General features: G+C 41.2%; 2 non-coding genes across 2 annotated transcripts; one reads left to right on the top strand and one right to left on the bottom strand.

Moving 5' to 3' along the window:
* Nucleotides 1-375: 375 nt before the first annotated feature.
* On the bottom strand, nucleotides 376-447 carry TRNAC-GCA. Its single transcript has one exon. It is a non-coding gene; the product is annotated as a tRNA-Cys (tRNA).
* An 8922-nt stretch (nucleotides 448-9369) lies between these two features.
* TRNAC-GCA lies at nucleotides 9370-9441 on the top strand. The gene has a single exon. It is a non-coding gene; the product is annotated as a tRNA-Cys (tRNA).
* The last annotated feature ends 75 nt before the right edge of the window (nucleotides 9442-9516 follow it).

Here is a 9516-nt window from a genome sequence, read left to right on the forward strand (position 1 = left end):
TTGGAATCTAAAAGGCGCCTTTTCACCCAGCAGCGGAACCCGGAACTCCAACGCAGCAAGTCAGCGACGTTTTCCGGGCTCTTCCATAAACCAAGGAGGTCTCACTGGGCCTCCTGACTATGAACTCGGATTGACCAAATATACGCATCCATCACGGAGTCAAGACAAAACCTCTAATTCTAGAAGACGAATTTTTCCAACAAACCACTTCCTGAGTCAAAAGATGACATGACCTCTTCTTCTTTCCTCTTCTACTTCTTGAAGTTAGACAAATTTTAAGAACCTCCTGACACGCAAAAGCAGAGTCGCCGATTTGGTGGCTAATAAGGTCTACAGGGACCACCTGTGTAGGTGCAGGGTGGAAAGAAAACCAGTAGGGGGCACCCGGATTTGAACCAGGGACCTGTTGATCTGCAGTCAAACGCTCTACCCCTGAGCTATACCCCCGTACCAATGTATGCCTTTAAAATAGCATCATTTGACTATGTTGCAATGCCCAGGTAGCCTAATACATTGTAATTGCTATTCATTCTCAGTGAACTGGTGAGAACCTGCAGAACTGCATCACTTAGAGTGACGCCCTCTAGTCACCAACCTCCCCTTCGTTTCCCACAGAATCGCTCGCTTCTTGATGGACGACTTCTCTAGAGACTATACTTCACCTGGGGCTGGGTTTTGTTTCCTCTATGAGAAACTAGTTATCACTCATCCATCTGCTTTTTGTCCTGTGGGTTTATACCTTTTCTATTGCTTTAGTATAATCAGGAAAACGGTTTTTTTAAATGTTGTGTATTTAAGTGAAAATATACACACAAATAAAATAAGGTAAAATTAAATAGATATGACAGACAGATCTTTATTTTAGTAGGAAAAAATCCAGATTTCCCCCCCCAGAAGTAAAAAACTATTATTAGAAAAATTAAGTATACATGTTGAAAAGGACTGGGTAACCACTAAAAAATATGTCACTTCGAAACCAGTGGGAGAAAAGTAGGGGTCGGAGTGGATAAAGAAAATTAATCATTCCGAAAGAAAATAGAGTAAAGAAGAAAGTATAGGAGGAGCAATAAAAGAAAAGAAAAAAGAAAATAGAAAAAGTAAAATAATAGGATAAGTTCAAATCTATCGTAATGACAAGATATTCTCGAAACAAAAATAAATTTTGAAAATAAAGTGATTAAAATGAATATCGAGAAAATGTTAACCAGAAGAAATATTTACCTAAAGAAAATTTGTTTAAAGCAAAAAAAGTCATTAATAGGAGTAGAGGGATTTTCCATTATAATTAAAAGGAACAATTTTTCAATGTAGAACAATAATACTGAGCCTTTAAATATCTAAAGCAAAACTTGAAAAATTGGATGATAAATGATAAATCCATAATCACTTGGAGATTTTGACATGCCTCTCTCAGAAGCAAATATATCAATTAGGTGAAAAGATTAGTAAGGCTAAAAGATGTTTAAATAAAACTAAAAATTAATAAAGATGTATATTACACATGTATATTTTTACATACAAAAATGTAAAAATATCTCTCTCACATGCTAGAGAGAGAATATCTTTAAAGAGAGACGACGCAAGCAAGAACTTGAACGAACAAATATAGCAAACCCTGTTTTAAAGCACTTACAGAATATTTGTAGACACTGATCAAGTACTAAGACAGCAAAAAAGCCTGAAAAAACGCTCAGGAATCACTATCATACAAACATTAGGAAATTCTAATAAAATTATATAAAAACTCCACATTTTTTTATTTGGAAACAGAAGGTACACTACCAAATAACTCATAGGTTAAAGAAAAAAAACATATTGAAAATTACAGTATGATTAGAAGTAAATAAAAGAAAAGCAGTATATATGAAAGACTTCTTTAAAGCACTATTCAAATGGATATGTTTGACCAAGAAAAAAAAAATAACGAGCTGATCATTCAACTTAAGATTATAGAAAAATAACAGAATAAAGAATGACAATACTAGAAAATAAAAAAGATAAAAAGAGCAATTAATAAAACAGATACCTAGAAAATAACAAAGAAGAACAAATAAAAGTTAGTTTCTTGACACGACTTATAAATTAGACAAAGCTCTGTCAAATCAATTAAGAAAAAGACGGAACACACAAATAAACAAGAATAAGGAAGAAAAAGGGATATAAGTATAGATAATGTAGAGATTTTTAAACTCATGAGATACTATAACCAAGATTATAACAATTATAAAAACTTAGATGAAATGCACATTTTTAAAAGAAATTGAATAAATAATCAAAGATTTCCATTCAAAAAATGGAAAAAACTAAGATGACTTTATAGATGATTTCTACACAACTTTCAAGGAACGGCTCATTCCTCTCTCTTCCAGAAAATCAAAATTTTCTGGAATTTATTTCAGTACATAAGGCTAGTATAACATCATCTCCGAAGTCAGGGAAAATGCAAGAAAACAGATGAATTTCACTTAAAAAATAAATGCACAAAATCTTCAATTAAATACTAGCAAATTGAATCTAACAGTGCTTTAAAAAAATAACTATTACCAAGGAGGATTTTTTTCTAGGAATTTAAGGATGGTTCCACATTAGAAAACTGATTTATGAAAGTATTAAAAAATTGATTTATGTAGTCTACCACATTAACATATTACAGGAGAATGTGTTAATAGATATCTCAAGAGATAAGGATAAAGGTGATAAAATTCAATATCTAATCATGCTTAAAAAAGCGCATAATGAATTCAGAATAGAAATAAATTCCCTTAATCTGATAAGTAGAAACTACTATAAACCTCCCACAAATAAAATACATGAGAAGCAGTCCTGTTAAATTCAGAAACAAGGATGCTAATTATCACCCTTACTATTCAATATTGTATTGGGGATCCTAGCCTCTATAAAGAAAGAAAGGAAGTAAGGGAGGAAGGGAGGGAGGAAGGAAGGAAAGAAGGAAAGGGAAGAGAGGAAGGAAGGATAGAAGGAAGTTAGGAAGGAAGGAAAGAAAGAAAGAAAAAGAAAGAAAAAGAGACCAACAGTCCTTATTTGCAGATATTATGATTGCCAACAGTGAAAGTAGAGAAAAATTTTAGAACCAACAACACAGTTCAGCTAGATTGCTCAATGTAAAATCAACAAACAAAAATGAATGTCGTTCTTCATACACCAGCAGTAATCAGCTAGATAATGAATTAGGGTAAAAATCTTATTAACAATAACAAAAATCATAAAGTAACTAGAAATACATGTTCTAGTTCTAGAAATAAAGTAATACATGTTCAAATTCCTTATTGACAAAATAACAAAATAGTACTGAAAGATAAAGGAAACCTGAATTAATGGAGATATACCATATTCATGGATAGGTAACTCAATATTTGAAGGATGTCGGTCCCCGGCAATTCAATCATTTGGTTCAATATAATATCAGCAAAGGTTGAAAAAGACTTTAGTAGAACTTGAAAAAACAGGTTTAAGACTAGCTGGGACAATTTAAGATATGAAAACAAGAAGATAGGACCTGTCTTACCTCATGGCAAGACTTACAAAGTGAATGTAATTAAACTAGTGAGCATAGGAATAGACAAATGAATGCAACAGGACGTGTGACCTATGCATATGTGGGAACTTGGTATATGAAAGGGTGACTGATGGTCAATTTTATGAGCCGACTTGAGTGGAATAAGGGATGCTCAGATAGCTGGTAAAACATCACTTCCGGGTATGTCTGTGAGGTTGTTTCTGGCAGCGATTAGCATTTGAATTGGTAGACTGAGTGAAGAAGACAGCCCTCACCAGTGACGGGCATCATCTAAACCTCTGAGGGACCAGCAGAACACAGAGGACATCCATTTTCTCCTGCCTTGGCACATCGGTGCTCTTGGTTCTCTGGCATTCTGACTCGGACTGGGACTTACACTATTGGGTCCCCAGGTTGCCAGACCTCTGGTTCAGAAGGAACCTCGCTACTTTGCTATCCTGGGCCTGCCGCCTGCGGAGGACAGACAAGGGACTTCTCGGCCTCCATAATCGGTGAGCCAGTTCCTCAGAATTAATAAATCTCTCCTCACCTATGTATATGTTCTGTTTCTCTGGAGAACACTAACTATATGTCCTAATTTGCTTGGGACAGCCTCAGTTTATGCTTGCGGTCCCAGCACAAATGGGAATAACGTTCCCTTTCACTCTCAAAAGTTTCCTGGTTGGGTGACAAATGCATGGTGCCTTTGTCATGTAGCCCCACATGATGCGAGTGGAGCTACAAAGTGGCAGGTGAAATACCAAATTGTTCAATAAATGGTACTGAAATAACTGGTTTTCCATTAAAAAAAAAAAAAAAAGACCCTTATACAGAACGGTAGATTCTAGATGAATTAAAAGCCTAAATGTGGGTGTGGGGGGTGGGTGTGGGTGGAACCTTAAAAATTATTTGAATTAAAAATAAGAGGCTATAACTCAGAGAAGGAAAGGATTTCTTAAACGACACACCAAGAAAACTACTTTTAAAAGGATGGATCGAATTGTCTTCAGAATAAAAAGTAAAATATGATATTTTAAAATGAGGGAATAGTTGTTTCTTGTGGTGAGAGGCATGATATCATTTACCATTTTTCACCAAATTATCTTTATCTGGCTTAATGACAGCTGGCTTGGACCATAGGTCCAATTTCCACACCTGGAGAGTTCATTTCACATTTCTTACTTCTCCTAAGTTATGACAACTTCAAGGTCAGAAGTAATTGTCGCAAGTGTTTGGCGATCCTGGCAGATAGTTACGGGCATTCAAATTTCTGCTTTCAGCACTGACCTGTCCATTAATTACCCTTCAGTCTGGGATTATCCCAACATGGGGACAGCCGTGAGTGGATTTCTCATCAATTTTTTTGGCTTTCAAAAGTATTTCTTTAGATTCTTTTATAGGATTTGGATGTCGTGTTTAAATATGCCTAGTAATACACCATTCACTACCGTGCATGAAGAAAATCACCATGCACTGGGAAGAAGCTAAACACAACTATTCAATGCTGTGTGCCACAGACAGGGCTTCCTAACCCAACAACAAAAACCATGGTACTGAAGTGACAGAGCCTGGGTATTCAAAATACACAACACCTGAGATAGTCCACCTGAGCCCTGCCTCTCAGTGTCAGAGGAATGGCCCTTATTGGCATTTTGAGGAATTGTTTTTATCCTTACCTCCTTTCCAAAACTCATGCAAGCACTCTTAATAGCCAATATATGTCACTGTGGAAACGCAGAATCACGTATTCCCTCCCCATTTCTTTAGCCGAGATGCTGAAATGATGTCTATTTAGTGGCTGCCATTTTATCAATGATAATTTTTGCCATTTCCTTCCACAGTGATCAAGATTTATTTTGTCCCTCCAAATGAAGCGGCATGGGGATTAGCAATCGGGGCAAGCTCTTCTGTCTGGCGCTGCCTGTCTTTGTTGCAAATAGCTGGGCAAGGCAGAGCCGACCCCAACACTCCCTGTCTTCACGGCTCATCAGATGAGTGTTAATCAAACGAAAGGTGTCTTTTCCGGTGGCGGGGCTTGTCAGTGATGAACAGAATAAAGAGCAGAGAGGCACTTTCCCCCATCTGTACACACATATGCCGAGGGCTGATTCAGACTCTGCGCGTCAATAATTGCACCCAGAATTAAGAAAGGATTTGTTAACCCACACACAGAAGAGTCATTGTTTTGCCACAATGCAATCTGCAATGCAACAGATGACACTTTTTCTGTTTTCTCTCTCACCTTCATATCCATCATTAATTACACACCTGGTTTACCATCGTCTTGTCAACAGTGTGATTTATAAAGAATTTTGCTATCCCTGTGTTAGATAGGACAAGGCTCTCAAGCTCTAGGCTTTCTTACTTCTTTTCTTTCTTCTAAATGCGATTCTTGCTAAATGTTAAAATATAGCATAGTATTTTGCAGATGCAGCTGTAACCCACTGAGCTTGACTGGAACCCAACAAGAGGCAAAAGAAGAAATCAACATGTAATTAACCAAATCAGGATAAGTTTATCCAACTGCAAAGAAGAAATCAACATGTAATTAACCAAATAGTGTATGAAAGCAATGGCTAAGCCTTCCCTCTTGGAGCCAGCTTTGGATGTGAATCCTCTGTCTCCTTTACTTGCTGCAAATAAATAAAACTACGTAAGGACAATCACACTTCCTGAACAGAGCACCCCAAGCAGCAAACCTGTTGAGTTTGTCAATAGCCGGAATACAGAGCATCCACTCTTGGCCCCTTCCCTCCCATTCTCTGCGGTGTAGTCAGAGGAATCCAAGGCTGCCTTTCTGCCCCCATTTCCATGAGATATTGCTGGTTCTAGTAATAAATTCTCCCTCTTTTGGCTTCAGCCACCAGCAGGTTGTTTTTGTTACTTGCCACACGGTTTACCACTGAGTGAGACAGCTCTGCCTTGGCAGGTTTCTATGGAGAGGTCGAAGGCAGGAGGGAGAGCTTGGGGATGCAAAGACCTTCCTGAAGTGGGGAGGGAGCGTGAATGGAAGGGCTTATCTTTAAGAAAGAAAGGACAGCAGAGGAGAGGGGAATGTGGAGTGTGGATGGGTGAGGACATGAAAACCTTTGGAATGTGGGGCATGAGGAAGCTGAGGCCAAGAACAGGGTTTGATTTCTTCATTGTTCTATCCCAGGGTCTAGCACATCTGGTGCATGACAGATACTTGAATGATAGTTAAATGAACAAGGTAAGGTCAATAGGCTCTGGGTTTTTTTGCTGGTGGTGGTTTTTGTTTGTTTGTTCGAAGCAGAAGGCAAAAGCAGGTGCTTCTTCTGTGAGAATAAGAGGTGATGGGAGATGGGGAGGAAGGAGGAAGGTTGTGGGTAAGCCTGGAGCCTGGTGAAGGGAACTGAGTGGTGGTTCAGTGACTAGTGGTGTTGCTAGAGATTTCTCCTGCCCCATTATAATGCTTCTCCCTTCACTGGCTGAATATCCGGGTCCTCTCAATACAGTATTGCTTCCTGGGTAAGTTCTAGAAAAACACTGATGACTTTCACTTCTCTACCAGAATGCAGAAGAGGAATAGATGAAAATTTTAGGAAACAAACTATGTGCCAGGTGCATAATTTCTCTAGGTTAATTTCATGTTGTGGGACGATCCACTTCAGTTAGTGTCTCTCAGCTTATGCTGAGATACAGGCCATGTCTGTATCTCCCCCGCAGCCACCACGGCCTCATAGACACCTTGTCCTCAGGAAGTCCACACCCACAGTCTTCCTCTTTCTCTTCCGTGCCTGTGAGTGGTACTGTCAGCTTTCCAGATCCCCAATCCAGACACTTGGGAGTGACCCCAGACACCCTTATACTCACTTCTTAATAGTCACCGCAGGTCGGGCCTTGCACCATGTAGGCCTAAGCTGCAGATGTCTCGGTCAGCATTCCCCCCAGTGCCTGGCCAAATTCTCCATTGCCATTCCCTCCCATACTCATACCTCCTCTGGAATGCTCCCCCTCCAGCCAGGCCCACCCCAATAGCCTCAGCTCCCCGGCCCCTCCCCATGCAGCCCCCAGGCAGCATAAGCCTCCTTCCTGCTAGAACAGGCCCTCCACTCCATCAGATAGCAGTTAGTCCTCTACTGGTTTGCCCGCCCACTAGGGAATACAGAGCTGGTATTATTCACCGTCAGAACCCAGTGCAGGTTCTGGCTGACGGTCAATGCTCAAAAATGCTCTAATCTCCTCATACTGCCCTGAAATTCATCTTCTGCTCAGTGCCCCACAGTGCCCAGTGCATAGCAGGATCTCAAGAAAGGGAAGTTGAATAGAAGCTCGAAGAAACCTCCCCAAATCAAAAATGTTCAGATGCATCTAGGAGGAAAACTTCAGGTTTCTGTATCTCAACCTAGAGACTCTCTTTTGTGGGGACAAAGAATCCTCATGTCTTCTGTTTCTTCATCTGCAACACAGGAATAATAATACAACCCCCCCACTCCACCCGGAGCTAGTTTTCTGAGACACGCTGGGCTTTTCAGCTCACATCCGCCTGCTCCAGATGGAAGAGTGGACCTCCTCCTTCACTCGCTTGAACAACATTTCCCCATAATGGGGAGCCGGGAAGAAGGCTTCTTGAGTTTTAGCTTCCTAAATCATAAAATAGAAAGAGGGCTAACCGAGGACAAAGAAACCATCCCAGTGGTCCCAGGCAGGCACTGGGAGGAAAGGGAGAGGGACCCCAGCACACTGGGCTTTTGCGGAACGTGCAGAAGAGGCAACAGTGAACAGATGCCTTGGGTGCGGCTGCCACTGCGCATGGGCCTGGTCTCAGCTGTCTGTTGGTCTAGAGCAGCGGTTCTCAAACTATGGCCCGGACCAGCAGCAGCAGCATTACCTGAGAACTTATTAATCAAAAACTTTTAGGGTGGGACCCAGTCGCCTGTGTTTTAATAAGTTCTCCAAATGATACTGATGCACCCTAAAATTAAGGACCACTGGTCTAGAGCAGATTTCAGAGGATGAGCAGTTTGACGGCGGTCCTTGGTTTTAATGCCGGCTCTCCCCACCAGCTCTGGCTGGGCCTGGGACTAGGGCTAGAATTCCCAGCCTAACCCCATCCTTGGGTGTTTCAGTACCCGAGTCTTCCTGCAGGTGGCGCAAAAGGAAGCGGATGTAGATCTATGACAGGTGATTCTCAAAGTGGGGTTTCGCGGCTCCATAAGGAGCTTGTTCCTAATCCCAGATCATATCTGCATGTTTGACAAGCGCTCAAGAAGATTCCCAAGTACAGGAAATCTGAGGATAGGCCCGAAGGGTCCAGTCCGTGCACACGGTCAATCCTGGTGTCCCACAGTAGCTTTTCCTTGTGGTCCGTGAGCTGCGTGGCACATTCACGTTCTGCTAAGCCCACATTCTAGTCCCTATGATCATCTCGAGTCTGCATAAATCTATTCAGATGGCTCCACTTATGTAGCCTTTACATACTTTGACTGATGGAAGGTAGGGACAAGAGGAAGATAAGATAGTCATTGGCTTAGTAGTAGGGAACTAAACCCAAAGTCAAGAAGAGTGGATTCAAGTCCTGATCCTAGCGATAAGGAGCTCGGTAGCCTTGAATCTGTTTTCAGATGTCCACTGTGAAGGACACAGACTAGAGACTCTGAAGCCCCTTCCAGCTATAAACATCAGTGTTGGTGCTTTTCCAGGAAGGGCAGGCAAGCAGCTACAGCTAGGGGAACCTGTTTGTTTCGCATCAGAGAGAGAGAATTGCAGTGAGGCAGGCTTGGCAGCTTCCAGGAGGCCCAGCCCAATTGAACATCAGTGGCAAAAATTTATAGGCATACTGGGCATGGCCACACAGGTGAAAGGTATTACTTAGGCCCCAGCTTACATCAGGGGGTATAGCTCAGGGGTAGAGCATTTGACTGCAGATCAAGAGGTCCCCGGTTCAAATCCGGGTGCCCCCTGCTGGCTTCCACTTTTGCTCACTAGAGCTAGTGTTGATTTTTCAGCTTCTCCTGATACTGATCCTTTCCAAATCT

The sequence above is a fragment of the Pteropus vampyrus genome, unplaced genomic scaffold (genome assembly GCF_000151845.1).
Source record: "Pteropus vampyrus isolate Shadow unplaced genomic scaffold, Pvam_2.0 Scaffold112, whole genome shotgun sequence".
Classification (NCBI taxonomy): Eukaryota; Metazoa; Chordata; class Mammalia; order Chiroptera; family Pteropodidae; genus Pteropus; species Pteropus vampyrus.